This window comes from Arachis ipaensis, chromosome B4 (assembly GCF_059453495.1).
Source record: "Arachis ipaensis isolate K30076 ecotype BB chromosome B4, ASM5945349v1, whole genome shotgun sequence".
NCBI classification, from domain to species: Eukaryota; Viridiplantae; Streptophyta; class Magnoliopsida; order Fabales; family Fabaceae; genus Arachis; species Arachis ipaensis.
In genome coordinates, this window is record NC_142439.1 from 92498991 (window position 1) to 92515145 (window position 16155).

Sequence of the window (16155 nt, forward strand, 5' to 3'; positions counted from 1 at the left end):
GATTGGAGTTGCTGAAGATGTATTAGTGAGCATTAAGGGGCTCACATTTCCCATTGACTTCTATATCCTGGAGATGCCCCCTAATGACTCAGGAAGGTCATCATCAATCCTTCTTGGAAGACCATTCCTGAAGACTTCAAAGTTCAAGCTGGATGCATTTTTCGAAACTTATTCTTTTGAAATAAATAGCAGAATGGTGAAATTCAGTTTAAATGGAGCTGTGAAGCACCCTCCAGATGATCATTCTATCTCCCAGTGTGACATCATAGATGAAACCGTAGCTGAAGTTCACCAGGAGGAATTAGAAGAGAAGTACATGGAACAAGGTCCAAGTGTGGGGACACTTTTTGAGGACAATGAGAGCACTTCACCATTATCGCCAGCTCCAGATGATCCAGAGCCTGGCCATGAGCAGAAATTGGAATTAAAGCCCCTCCCTCCACACCTCAAGTATGCTTACCTTGAGGATAAGCAGAAGTTTCCAGTTATCATTGCAAGGGAACTCACTTCCCAACAAGAAGAACAGCTACTCAGTGTACTGAGGAAACACAAGAAAGCAATTGGATTAAGCCTAGCGGATATAGTGGACATAAACCCTCAAGTTTGTGAGCACAGAATATTCATAGAAGAGGGAGAAAAGCCTGTCCGTCAACCTCAAAGAAGACTGAATCCCACCATCTTAGAAGTTGTTAAGAAAGAAGTGACCAGGCTACTTGAAGCAGATATCATTTACCCCATCTCAGATAGCGAATGGGTCAGTCCAGTACAAGTGGTGTCCAAGAAGTCTGGAATCACAACAGTAAAAAATGAGCATGGAGAGCTTTTGACAACTAGAGTGCAGAATTCATGGAGAGTTTGCATTGACTATAGGCGTCTCAACCAAGCCACTCGCAAGGATCATTACCCCTTGCCATTCATTGATCAGATGCTTGATCGCCTGTCAGGTAAATCCCATTATTGCTTTTTAGATGGTTATACAGGCTATTTTCAAATTCATATAGCTCCTGAAGATCAGGAAAAGACTACTTTTACATGTCCTTTTGGCACTTATGCTTATAAGAGAATGCCATTTGGCTTGTGCAATGCACTAGCTACTTTCCAAAGGTGCATGATGAGTCTTTTCTCTGACCTTATTGAAAACTGTATGGAGGTTTTTATGGATGATTTTAGCATTTATGGAGATTCATTTAGCCTTTGCTTAGATAGTTTATCTAGAGTATTAGATCGATGTGTCAGTACAAACCTCGTATTGAATTTTGAAAAATGTCACTTTATGGTTAAACAAGGGATTGTATTAGGACATGTTGTGTCTAATACTGGCATTTCTGTAGATCCAGTAAAGGTGGATGTTATTTCTAGTTTAACTTATCCCTCCTCTGTGAGGGAAGTTTGTTCGTTCCTTGGCCACGCAGGTTTTTATCAAAGATTCATTAAGGACTTTAGTAAGGTAGCACAACCCTTATCCAGACTACTGCAGAAAGATATTGAGTTCGAGTTCAGTGAGGATTGCAAACAAGCGTTTGATAAGCTGAAGACCACCTTGACTCAAGCTCTAATTGTGAAAGGACCAGACTGGAGCCAGCCATTTGAAATTATGTGCGACGCCTCCACATGCAGTAGGAGCGGCGCTGGCTCAGCGTGAAGGTAAGGATCCTTTTGTAATTGCTTATGCGTCTAAAACTTTAAACGCTGCTCAGTCTAATTACACTACTACTGAGAAAGAGCTTCTTGCTATTGTTTTTGCTCTGGATAAATTCTGAGCCTATTTACTTGGTGCTAAAGTAGTAGTGTACTCAGACCACGCAACTCTAAAGTATTTATTAGCTAAAAAGGAGTCTAAACCAAGGCTTATACGTTGGATACTGTTACTACAAGAATTTGATTTAGAAATTAAGGATAGGAGTGGTAACCAGAATCTAGTGGCAGACCACTTGAGTCGCCTTGAGCACATTAGGGATGACTCCACTCCTATAGATGATAATTTCCCTTTTGACAACTTACAAGCAGTATCTGAAGTAGTCCCTTGGTATGCACCTGTAGCTAATTATCTAGTCAGCCGCACCTTTCCTCTAAACTTTACTAAGCATCAAAGAGACAAGCTGAAAAGTGAGTCCAAATATTATATATGGGATGACCCATATTTATGGAGATGTGGCGCTGACCAGGTAATTAGATGGTGTGTTCCTCAATCAGAATTCCAGTCCATTTTAGAGGCCTGCCACTCATTCGAGAGTGGAGGATATTTTGGCCCTCAAAGAACAGCTAGAAAAATTTTAGACTGTGGATTCTGGTGGCCTACTCTTTTCAAAGACGCTGCTGAATTTTGTAAATCTTGTTCCCCATGCCAAAGGTTTGGTAATATATCCAAGAGGGATGAGATGCCTCAACAGACTATGCTTTTCTGTGAAATTTTTTATGTTTGGGGCATTGACTTCATGGGTCCATTTCCAAATTCTAATGGTCATTTTTATATATTGTTAGTTGTAGATTACATTTCTAAATGGGTGGAAGCAATTCCTACCCGCACTGACGATGCTAACACTGTTGTTTCCTTTGTTAGAACCCATATTATTTGTCGCTTTGGATCACCACGAGCAATCGTGAGCGATCAAGGCACCCATTTCTATAATAGGAGACTAACAGGATTACTGAAGAAGCATGGGATAGTTCATAAAGTGGCAACAGCCTACCATCCCCAAACTAATGGGCAAGCTGAGGTGTCTAACAGGGAGATAAAGAGTATATTACAGAAGATATTCAAACCTCATAGAAGAGACTGGAGCACCAGGCTACAAGATGCACTCTGGGCATACAGAACAGCATACAAGACACCCATTGGGATGAGTCCCTTCCGCTTAGTTTATGGAAAAGCCTGTCACCTCCCAGTTGAGGTGGAGCACTGGTGCACGAAATTGTGATCATCAACAATGGCACCAAAGGACTTGGAGCTCCTAAACGTGAATCACACTTTGTCACAATTCCGTACAACTAACCAGCAAGTGCACTGGGTCGTCCAAGTAATAAACCTTACGTGAGTAAGGGTCAATCCCACGGAGATTGTCGGCTTGAAGCAAGCTATGGTCATCTTGTAAATCTCAGTCAGGCATATTCAAATGGTTATGGAGTTTAAGGTGATGAAAATAAATATAAAATAAAGATAGAGATACTTAGTAATTCATTGGTGGATTTCAGATAAGCGTATGAAGATGCTTTGTTTCCCTTGAACCTCGGCTTTCCTATTGCCTTCTTCCAATCATTCATACTCCTTTCCATGGTAAGCTTTATGTTGGGCATCACCGTTGTCAATGGCTACATCCCATCCTCTCAGTGAAAATGGTCCTGATGCTCTGTCACAACATCGGCTAATCAGCTGTCGGTTCTCGATCATGTCGGAATAGGATCCATTGATCCTTTTGCGTCTGTCACACGCCCCACAATCGCGAGTTTGAAGCTCGTCACAGTCATCCCTTCCCAGATCCTACTCGAAATACCACAGACAAGGTTTAGACTTTCCGGATCTCAGGAATGGCTGCCGTTAATTCTAGCCTATACCACGAAGGTTCCAATCTTAGATTAGAAACCCAAGAGATACGCATTCAAGCCATTGCTAGTAGAACAGAGGTGGTTGTCAGGCACATGTTCATAGGTGAGAATGATGATGAGTGTCACGGATCATCACATTCATCAAGTTGAAGAACGAATGAATATATTGGAGAAGAAATAGACTTGAGTTGAATAGAAAAACAATAGTACTTTGTATTAATTCATGAAGAACAGCAGAGCTCCACACCTTAATCTATGGTGTGTAGAAACTCCACCGTTGAGAATACATAAGAACAAGGTCTAGGTATGGCCGTGAGGCCAGCCTCCATGATCTAAGAACTACACATCCAAAGATGAATAAAAGATAATTCCCAGATGAAAATACAATAGCAAAAGGTCCTATTTATAGAGAACTAGTAGCCTAGGGTTACAGAAATCAGTAATTAATGCAGAAATCTTCTTCCGGGCCCACTTGGTGTGTGCTTGGGCTGAGCATTAAAGAATTTTTCGTGTAGAGACTTTTTTTGGAGTTAAACGCCAGCTTTTGTTCCCGTTTGGGCGTTTAACTCCAGCTTTTGTGCCAGCTTTGGAGTTAAACGCCAGAATTCTTGAGCTGACTTGGAACGCCTGTTTGGGCCATCAAATCTCGGGCAAAGTATAGACCATCATATATTGTTGGAAAGCCCAGGATGTCTACTTTCCAACGCAATTGAGAGCGCACCAATTGGATATCTGTAGCTCCAGAAAATTCACTTTGAGTGCAGGGAGGTCAGAATCCAACAGCATCTGCAGTCCTTTTTCAGCCTCTGAATCAGATTTTTGCTCAGGTCCCTCAATTTCAGCCAGAAAATACCTGAAATCACAGAAAAATACAAAAACTCATAGTAAAGTCCAGAAGAGTGATTTTTATTTAAAAACTAATAAAAATATAATAAAAACTAACTAAAATATACTAAAAACATACTAAAAACAATGCCAAAAAGCGTATAAATTATCCGCTCATCACAACACCAAACTTAAATTGTTGCTTGTCCCCAAGCAACTAAAAATCAAATAGGATAAAAAGAAGAGAATATACAATGAATTCCAAAAACATCTATGAAGATTAGTATTAATTAGATGAGCGGGGCTTTTAGCTTTTTGCTTCTGAACAGTTTTGGCATCTCACTTTATCCCTTGAAGTTCAGAATGATTGGCATCTATAGGAACTCAGAATCCAGATAGTGTCACTGACTCTCCTAGTTAAGTGTGTTGATTCTTGAACACAGCTACTTTATGAGTCTTGGCCGTGGCTCTAAGCACTTTGTTTTCCAGTATTACCACCGGATACATAAATGCCACAGACACATAACTGGGTGAACCTTTTCAGATTGTGACTCAACTTTGCTAGAGTCCCCAATTAGAGGTGTCCAGGGTTCTTAAGCACACTCTTCTTTTTGCTTTGGACCTCGACTTTAACTGCTCAGTTTCAAGTTTTCACTTGACACCTTCACGCCACAAGCACATGGTTAGGGACAGCTTGGTTTAGCCGCTTAAGCCAGGATTTTATTCCTGTGGGCCCTCCTATCCACTGATGCTCAAAGCCTTGGATCCTTTTTATCACCCTTGCCTTTTGGTTTAAAGGGGTATTGGCTTTTTCTACTTGCTTTTTTTTTTTTGCAAGCTTTTCACTACTTTTTCTTGCTTCAAGAATCAATTTTATGATTTTTCAGATCATCAGATAACATTTCTCTTTTTCCTTTCATTCTTTCAAGAGCCAACAATTTTAACATTCATAAACAATCACATTCAAAAATATGCACTGTTCAAGCATTCATTCAGAAAGACAATAGTATTGCCGCCACATCAAAATAATTAAACTGTTTTAAAATTTGGAATTCATGCACTTCTTTTTCTTTTACAATTAAAAACATTTTTCATTTAAGAAAGGTGATGGATTCATTTTCATGGCTTTAAGGCATAGACACTAAGACACTAATGATCATGTAATAAAGACACAAACATAGACAAACATAAAGCATAATTTTCGAAAAACAGGAAAATAAAGAACAAGGAAGTTAAAGAACGGGTCCACCTTAGTGATGGCGGCTTGTTCTTCCTTTTGAAGATCTTATGGAGTGCTTGAGATCCTCAATGTCTCTTCCTTGCCTTTGTTGCTCCTCTCTCATGGTTCTTTGATCTTCTCTGATTTCATGGAGGAGGATGGAATGCTCTTGGTGCTCCACCCTTAGTTGTCCCATGTTGGAACTCAATTCTCCTAGGGAGGTGTTGATTTGCTCCCAATAGTTTTGTAGAGGAAGATGCATCCCTTGATGAGGTGTTGATTTGCTCTCTGATTTCCTCATGCTCTTGATGAGGTTATATTGTTTGCTCCATCCTTTTCTTAGTGATGGGCTTGTCCTCATCAATGAGAATGTCTCCCTCTATGTCAATTCCAACCGAATTGTAAAGGTGACAAATGAGATGAGGAAAGGCTAACCTTGCCAAAGGAGAGGACTTGGTCCAACCTTTGATCATGGTTCTTGGTGATCCATGCATTGGCATAGAACTCTTGAACCATTAAGATTCTGACTTGTTGAATGGGGTTGGTGAGAATTTCCCAACCTCTTCTTCGGATCTCATGTTGGATCTCCGGATACTCATTCTTTTTGAGCTTGAAAGGGACCTCGGGGATCACTTTCTTCTTGGCCACAACTTCATAGAAGTGGTCTTGATGCACCCTTGAGAGGAATCTCTCCATCTCCCATGACTCGGAGGTGGAAGATTTTGCCTTCCCTTTCCATCTTCTAGAGGTTTCTCCGGCCTTTGGTGCCATAAATGGTTATGGAAAAACAAAAAGCTTTAGCTTTTACCACACCAAACTTAGAAGGTTGCTCGTCCTCGAGCAAAAGAATAAAGAAGAGAGTAGAAGAAGAAGAAATAGAGGAGATGGAGTGGGCTTTGTGATTCGGCTAAGGGGGAGAAGTGTTGGTTAGGTTGTGTGAAAATGAAAGAGTGAAGATGGGTTTATATAGGGGTGAGAGGGGTGTGTATGGTTCGGCTATAGAGGGTGGGTTTGGGAGGGAAAGTTGTTTGAATTTGAATGGTGAGGTAGGTGGGGATTTATGAAGGATGGATGTGAGTGGTGAAGAGAATGGTGGGATTTGATAGGTGAGGGGTTTTTGGGGAAGAGGTATTGAGGTGATTGGTGAATGGGTGAAGAAGAGAGAGAGTGGTGGGGTAGGTGGGGATCCTGTGGGGTCCACAGATCCTGAGATGTCAAGGATATCTCATCCTTGCACCAAGTGGCGTGCAAAACGCCCCTTGTTGCCAATCCTGGCGTTAAATGCCAGGCTGCTGCCCATTTCTGGTGTTTAACGCCCGTTTCTTGCCCATTCCTGGCGTTAAACGCAAGTCTGGTGCCCATTTCTGGCGTTAAACACCCAAAATGGTGCCAGACTGGGCGTTTAACACCCATTCTGCTACCTTTACTGGCGTTTAAACATCAGTAACTGTCTCCTCCAGGATGTTCTGTTTTTCATTCTATTTTTCACTTTGTTTTTGCTTTTTCAATTGTTTTTGTGACTTCATATGATCATCAACCTACAGAAAATATAAAATAACAAAGGAAAATAGAAATTTAACATAGAATAGTAACGATTGGGTTGCCTCCCAACAAGCGCTTCTTTAATGTCAATAGCTTGACAGTGGGCTCTCATGGAGCCTCACAGATGTTCAGAGTAATGTTGGAACCTCCCAACACCAAACTTAGAGTTTGAATGTGGGGGTTCAACACCAAACTTAAAGTTTGGTTGTGGCCTCCCAACACCAAACTTAGAGTTTGACTGTGGGGGCTCTGTTTGACTCTGTATTGAGAGAAGCTCTTCATGCTTCCTCTCCATGGTGACAGAGGGATATCTTTGAACTTTAAACACAAGGGAGTCTCCATTCACTTGAATGATCAATTTTCCTCTGTCAACATCAATCACAGCTTTTGTTGTGGTTAGGAAGGGTCTGCGAAGGATGATGGATTCATTCATACACTTCCCAATCTCTAGGACTATGAAACCAGCAGGGATGTAATGGTCTTCAAATTTTACCAAGACATCCTCTACAAGTCCATAAGCCTGTTTCTTTGAATTGTCTGCCATCTCCAGTGAGATTCTTGCAGCTTGTACCTCAATAATCCCTAGCTTCTCCATTACAGAGAGAGGCATAAGGTTTATGCTTGACCCTAGGTCACACTGAGCCTTATCAAAGGTCATGGTGCCTATGGTACAAGGGATTGAGAACTTTCCTAGGTCCTGTCTCTTTTGAGGTAATCTCTGCCTAGTCAAGTCATCCAGTTCTTTGATGAGCAATGGAGGTTCATTCTCCCAAGTCTCATTACCAAATAACTTGGCATTTAGCTTCATCATTGCTCCAAGGTACTTAGCAACTTGCTCTTCAGTAACATCTTCATCCTCTTCAGAGGAAGAATACTCATCAGTGCTTATGAAAGGAAGAAGTAAATTCAATGGAATCTCTATGGTCTCAGAATGAGCCTCAGATTCCCATGGTTCCTCATTAGGGAACTCCATGGAGGTCAGTGGGCATCCATTGAGGTCTTCCTCAGTGAGAATCACTGCCTCTTCCTCCTCTCCAAGTTCGGCCATGCGAGATGTGGTTATGGCCTTGCACTCTCTTTTTGGATTCTCTTCTGTATTGCTTGGGAGAGTGTTAGGAGGGAGTTCAGTAATTTTCTTACTCAGCTGACCCAATTATGCCTCCAAATTTCTAATGGAGGACCTTGTTTCAATCATAAAACTTTGAGTGGTTTTGATTAGATCAGAGACAATGGTTGTTAAGTCAAAGGAGCTCTGCTTAGAATTCTCTGTCTGTTGCTGAGAAGATGATGGAAAAGGCTTGCCATTGCTAAACCTGTTTCTTCCACCATTGTTGTTGTTGAAACCTTGTTGAGGTCTCTGTTGATCCTTCCATGAGAGATTTGGATGCTTTCTCCATGAAGGATTATAGGTGTTTCCATAGGATTCTCCCATGTAATTCACCTCTTCCATTGCTGGGTTCTCAGGATCATAAGCTTCTTCTTCAGAGGAAGCTTCCTTAGTACTGCCTATTGCTGCTTGCATTTCAGACAGACTCTGAGAAATCATATTGACTTGTTGGGTCAATATTTTATTCTGAGCCAATATGGCATTTAGAGTATCAATCTCAAGAACTCATTTCTTCTGAGCTGTCCCATTATTCACAGGATTCCTTTCAGAAGTGTACATGAATTGGTTATTTGCAACCATTTCAATGAGTTCCTGAGCTTCTGCAGGTGTCTTCTTCAGATGAAGAGATCCTCCAGCAGAGCTATCCAATGACATCTTGGATAGATCAGACAGACCATCATAGAAGATTCCTATGATGCTCCATTTTGAAAGCATGTCAGAAGGGCACATTCTGATCAATTGCTTGTATCTCTCCCAAGCTTCATAGAGGGACTCACCATCCTTCTGTCTAAAGGTTTGGACTTCCACTCTAAGCTTACTCAATTTTTGAGGTGGAAAGAACTTTTCCAAGAAGGCATTGACTAGCTTTTTCCAAGAGTTCAGGCTTTCTTTAGGTTGTGAATCCAACCATGTCCTAGCTCTGTCTCTTACAGCAAAAGGAAAAAGCATAAGTCTGTAGACTTCAGGGTCAACCCCATTGGTCTTGACAGTGTCACAGATTTGCAAGAACTCAGCTAAGAACTGATGAGGATCTTCCAATGGAAGTCCATGAAACTTGCAATTCTGTTGCATTAGAGAAACTAATTGAGGCTTAAGCTCAAATTTATTTGCTCCAATGGCAGGGATAAAGATGGTTCTCCCATAGAAATCAGGAGTAGGTGCAGTAAAGTCACCAAGCACCTTCCTTGTATTGTTGGCATTGTTGTTGTTTTCGGCTGCCATGGTTTCTTCTTCTTTGAAGAGTTCTGTTAGGCCCTCTAAAGAGAATTGTTCTTTAGCTTCTCTTAGCTTTCTCTTCAAGGTCCTTTCAGGTTTAGGATCAGCTTGAACAAGTATGCCTTTATCTTTGTTCCTGCTCATATGAAAGAGAAGAGAACAAGAAAGTAGGGAATCCTCTATGTCACAGTATAGAGATTCCTTGAGGTGTCAGAGAAAAAGAAGAATAGAAAGAGGAGGTGGAGAAGAGGGAATTCGAACTTATCAAGAGGGATAGAGTTCGAATTGCACCTTGATGATGAGTCTTAGTCCTTTAAATAGAAGGATATGAAAAGAGGGGAAGAATTTTCAAAAATTAATTAAAAGATTTTAAAAAGAAATTTGAAAATTTGATTGAGATTTTCGAAAACTAAGATTGGGAAAGAAATAAAGTGATTTTTGAAAAAGATTTTGAAATTAGAAAAAGATATGATTGAAAAGATATGATTGAAAATCAATTTAGAAAAAGAAAGTTTTTAAAATTAAAGTTGATTACTTGACTAACAAGAAATTAAAAGATATGATTTTAAAATTTAAAGTTTGATCCTTTCTTAATAGGCAAATAACAACTTGAAAATTTTGAAGTAAATCTTTATTTATAGCAAAGATTTTTAAAAATGGTAAAAATAAATATAAAATGGAAAGAAATTGATTTTGAAAGAGATATGATTGAAAAGATATGATTTGAAAAAGATTTGATTTTGAAAAAAATATGAAAACTTGAAAAAAATGTGAATTAAAAATAAAATCTTCCCTCTAGTGTCATCCTGGCGTTAAACGCCCAGAATGGTGCCCATTCTGGCGTTTAACGCCCAAAACTCTACCTTTTTGGGCATTAAACGCCCAGCCAGGTACCCTGGCTGGCGTTTAAACGCCAGTTTTCCTTCTTCACTGGATGTTTTGAACGCCCAGCTTTTTCTATTTGATTCCTCTGCTGAATGTTCTGAATCTTCAATTCTCTGTATTATTGACTTGAAAAGATATAGTTTAAAAATATTTTTTTGAATTTTTGATGATGAGAAACAATCAAAATACAATTAATCTTAGGAAACTCAAATCAAACAAACAATGCATGCAGGACACCAAACTTAAAAATTTTCATATAAGAGACACTAACAAATTGAGAATGCATATGAGAAACAACAAAACACACAAAACAAGAGAATTTAAAGATCAGAGCAATGAAATCATGAAGAACAACTTGAAGATCAATGAAGAACATGCATGAATTTGAAAAATGCAAGAAGAACAGAAACATGCAATTGACACCAAACTTAAAAATTGATACTAGACTCAAACAAGAAACATAAAATATTTTTTATTTTTATGGTTTAAATTTTTTTTTGTGATTTTCGAAAATTATATGAAAAAGAAAATAAAGAGAATCAAAACTTTTAATAAGAATTCCAGGAATCATTACAATGCTAGTCTAAGACTCCGGTCCAGGAATTAGACATGGCTTACTAGCCAGCCAAGCTTTCAATGAAAGCTCCAGTCCAAAACACTAGACATGGCCAATGGTCAGCCAAGCTTTAGCAGATCATTGTTCTCAACAGCAAAATTGATAGAAATTAACAAGCTCTTGTGATGATAAGTTGAAACCTCGGTCCAAAAGATTAGACATGGCTTCTCAGCCAGCCAGACTTCAACAAATCATTATGAAACTCTAGAATTCATTCTTAAAAACTCTGAAGAACAAAATAGAAAATCTTTTTGTATTTTTGAAATTTTTTTTTTCAAAAAATAAAAATGAAAAGAACCTAATCTAAGCAACAAGATGAACCGTCAGTTGTCCAAACTCGAACAATCCCCAGCAACGGCGCCAAAGGACTTGGAGCTCTTAAACGTGAATCACACTTTGTCACAATTCTGTACAACTAACCAGCAAGTGCACTGGGTCGTCCAAGTAATAAACCTTACGTGAGTAAGGGTCGATCCCACGGAGATTGTCGGCTTGAAGCAAGCTATGGTCATCTTGTAAATCTCAGTCAGACGGATTCAAATGGTTATGGAGTTTAAGGTGATGAAAATAAACATAAAATAAAGATAGAGATACTTATGTAATTCATCGGTGGATTTCAGATAAGCGTATGAAGATGCTTTATTCCCCTTGAACCTCTGCTTTTCTATTGCCTTCTTCCAATCATTCATACTCCTTTCCATGGCAAGCTTTATGTTGGGCATCACCATTGTCAATGGCTACATCTCGTCCTCTCAGTGAAAATGGTCCTGATGCTCTGTCACAACATCGGCTAATCAGCTGTCGGTTCTCGATCATGTCGGAATAGGATCCATTGATCCTTTTGCGTCTGCCACACGCCCCACAATCGCGAGTTTGAAGCTCGTCACAGTCATCCCTTCCCAGATCCTACTCGGAATACCACAGACAAGGTTTAGACTTTCCGGATCTCAGGAATGGCTGCCATTAATTCTAGCCTATACCACGAAGGTTCCAATCTTAGATTAGAAACCCAAGAGATACGCATTCAAGCCATTGCTAGTAGAACAGAGGTGGTTGTCAGGCACATGTTCATAGGTGAGAATGATGATGAGTGTCACGGATCATCACATTCATCAAGTTGAAGAACGAATGAATATCTTGGAGAAGAAATAGACTTGAGTTGAATAGAAAAACAATAGTACTTTGTATTAATTCATGAAGAACAGCAGAGCTCCACACCTTAATCTATGGTGTGTAGAAACTCCACCGTTGAGAATACATAAGAACAAGGTTTAGGCATGGCCGTGAGGCCAGCCTCCATGATCTAAGAACTACACGTCCAAAGATGAATAAAAGATAATTCCCAGATGAAAATACAATAGCAAAAGGTCCTATTTATAGAGAACTAGTAGCCTAGGGTTACAGAAATCAGTAATTAATGCAGAAATCTTCTTCCGGGCCCACTTGGTGTGTGCTTGGGCTGAGCATTGAAGAATTTTTTGTGTAGAGACTTTTTTTGGAGTTAAACGCCAGCTTTGTGCCAGTTTGGGCGTTTAACTCCAGCTTTTGTGCCAGTTTTGGAGTTAAACGCCAGAATTCTTGAGCTGACTTGGAACGCCTGTTTGGGCCATCAAATCTCGGGCAAAGTATAGAATATTATATATTTCTGGAAAGCCTAGGATGTCTACTTTCCAACGCAATTGAGAGCGCGCCAATTGGGCTTCTGTAGCTCCAGAAAATCCACTTTGAGTGCAGGGAGGTCAGAATCCAACAGCATCTGCAGTCCTTTTTCAGCCTCTGAATCAGATTTTTGCTCAGGTCCCTCAATTTCAGCCAGAAAATACCTGAAATCACAGAAAAATACACAAACTCATAGTAAAGTCTAGAAGAGTGATTTTTATTTAAAAACTAATAAAAATATAATAAAAACTAACTAAAATATACTAAAAACATACTAAAAACAATGCCAAAAAGCGTATAAATTATCCGCTCATCAAGCACAAAGCTTTTTGGGCAGTGAAGGAGTGCAATATGGAATTTGAGAAAGCCGGAGCTGAAAGGAAGTTGCAACTGCAAGAATTAGAAAGCCTTCGCCTAAAAGCTTATGAGAACTCAAGGCTGTACAAGGAAAAGATGAAGGCTGTGCATGATAAGCACATCTAGAGGAGAGAGTTCCAACCTGGGGACTTTGTCCTCCTTTACAACTCTAGACTGAGGCTCATGCCAGGCAAGTTGAGATCAAGATGGGAAGGTCCATATAGAGTAGAGAAGGCTGAGCCATACGGAGTTTTCCACCTGAGTCATCCTTCGAGCTCTGAGTTCATCAAAGTTAATGGACATCGCTTAAAGCTATATCATGGTAAGAAGGCGACGAAAACCAAGGAGCTAGAGATCTTCCTCTTGGAGGATCCACCCACAGCAGAAGACTGAGCTAGTGGAGCATCCAACTTAAGGACGTTAAAGCAAAGTGCTGGGTGGGAGACAACCCACCATGGTATGATCATTCCTTTCTTTCTTCTTAGTTTTCTTTTTCAATAACTCTTTTCATTATTAGCACATTTAGTTTGCATCTTCATTTGCACAATTGCATATATAAAAAAAATGAAATGAGGAAAGCGGCATGCGACGCGACAGCGTCACCGACGCGTCCGCGTCGTATTGGCCATGGGAAGCAAACGCAACTTAACAGAAAGTCACGCGAGAGCGTGGCTGGAGGCGTGCCTTTGGCACAAATTGACCCATGCAACCGCATCGTTGACGCGTTCGTGTCGTTTACGAAAAATGCCTCCCACGCGTCCGCGTCACCCACACGAACGCGTGACCTGAAAATCGGCGTAAAAAGGGGTGCATGGCAGCAAGTTGTGATGGAATGGGGCTGGAATGGTGCTAGGCGCACAAGCCTTACGACGCAACCGTGTGCCCCACGCGTCCGTGTCGTCTTCCAATATTGGCCATTTACATGATCGCGTCCACCACGCGAACGCGTCACCCTGAAATTTGGCAACAATAAGTTTTGAACAGAGAGTTGTGCGAGCGCGAGGCTGCCCTCGCGCCAGTAGCACTGAACGAGTCACGCGTCCGCGTGACCGACGCATCCGCGTCGATTCATATAAGCGCAATTCGCACAAACGCGTACCATACGCGTCCGCATCGCTTGCGCCGCACAGCTTACCCAAATCTGCCAAAATATCTTATCTTTTTCTTCCCTAAATCCTACTTTTCTTTTCCCTTCTTATTTCTTCTCCTTCCTTCTTCCTTCTCTCTCACTTTCTACTTTCCCTCTCTCACCACCATTAACAAGGTTTTTCTATTCTTCTTCCCTCCTTACTTTTCTATTCTTCTTCTTTATTTTATGTTTTCTTCTTCTTTTCTTTTTCTTTTCACTTTCATTATCCATGTTTTCTTTTTCTTTTAAATTGGTGTTGAAAATTTCTTAGGGTCATTATTATTCCTTATGATTTGCTTGTGGATTGTTAAGGAATTGTTTGGCAATTATATATCAATTTTTAAGGGTTGCTTGCATGTTCAATTTATTATTTTCATTAGCTTATTTACCATGCATGCTATGTGTTTGTGAAAACGCCCATATGGCATTATGCACTGATTTTCGATATTTTTTATTCTACCACTCTAAATGCTTGCTTTTCATAAAACCCTTTTTATATTATATTATTTAAATATAATTGTTATTACAAACAGGTTATTAGTTTGAAAGGCTTGGTAATCTAACTTGGACATTGAATACTTGATCTATGCTACTCATGCCTTTGCCTGCATGCCAATAAACACCTTGCATTTAATTGTCATCATATGCACTTGCTATATTTCCGTTGATGATTTCTCATATGTAGTCATGACCATGTGCTAACATCATTCATCTTTTAATGTGCATTGATTACCACCTTTCCCGTTCTCTTCCTTGCTCTAACCCTTGACATTTTAACACACTTTCTCTTTTCTTTCTTTTAGGATGGCCACCAAGAAAGGCAAAGAGAAAGCTACTCCCAAATCAACAGCAAGAAGAGGAACAAAAAGAGCATTAGTGGCAGAGCCATCTTCGACTGCAGTTAAGCCCTCAACAAAAAGGACTAAGAGGATTATAAAGGTTGATGAAAAAGAGAAAGCCTTCCCAGCAAAGGACACTGCGCGATTTACCAATCGCTACTGTGAGCAGATGTTCCCCATCCTGGCAGAAAGGAGTTACAACAACGAATACCTTCTTATCCTCCCGACCCGTATTGCTGAATTTGTTGAGCCGCAAATTCAGCGACGACAATGGGGATTCCTACAGAGAAAGCCATGGCAGGTTAATCTTTCCTGGGTAGTCGAGTTCTACTCTAATTTCTACCTGCCAACCCTACAGTCTGTCTATGTCCGTCAGAAGCAAGTCCCCATTACAGAAGAGGCCATTCAACAAGCTTTAGATCTTTCCCCTACTCCAGAAGGACCGGACGCATTTCAAGAGGCCGCACTCAAGCGCCAGACGTACCAATTTGATTGGGACGCTGTTCTCAGAGTTATCACACTACCTGGCAGCAGATGGATTTATGGATACCATCGTTCCCGTCCTAAGGGAATATCGGCTTCCGCACTTACCTTGGAGGCTCGCGTATGGGCACAGATTATGTCCCATTACGTATTTTCGAGCACTCATGAGTCCTCCTTTACTGCAGACATGGCCGTTCTACTATGGTGCATCCTCACAGACTAGCCTCTAAACCTACCAAGACACATCAGGAATGCCATGGGACACGTACAAATTGCGGGCAACTTACCTTTTCCCGCCTTGGTCTCAGATCTTGTCTCAGCAGCAGAAGTCTCCTACAGAGCTGGGGACACCAAAGCCATGATTCCACGGGATGATCAATACGTCCCTAACGGGAAATATATCAGACCTCCAACAGCTACTACAAGCCAACCTACTGAACCGGCTGAAGACATTCCACCTTCAACACCACAATCACCTACAACAAACCAACTGCTCCATCAGATACTTGAGAGGTTGGATCGGCAGGAACACAAAGCAAAGCTAAGAGAGCGCCATAACAAGCGCCGATTCACATACCTCAAGGAGTTGCTTATAGGAAAATACAAAGACCGAGACACCCCGGACTCCACTTCATTTACCAGCACAGGGAGCCATGACGATCCCGACTATGGAGATACTGCTACCAGCCCACCTTTGTTCCTGACAGATGGCACCGAGGACGGTGCAAAGCCTTA

General features: G+C 40.7%; 1 non-coding gene across 1 annotated transcript; it reads left to right on the top strand.

The window, feature by feature from the left end:
- The first annotated feature begins 8945 nt into the window (after positions 1 to 8945).
- Positions 8946 to 9053, top strand: LOC148568374 (small nucleolar RNA R71). Its single transcript, XR_015882902.1, has one exon. It is a non-coding gene; the product is annotated as a small nucleolar RNA R71 (small nucleolar RNA).
- Positions 9054 to 16155: the final 7102 nt, after the last annotated feature.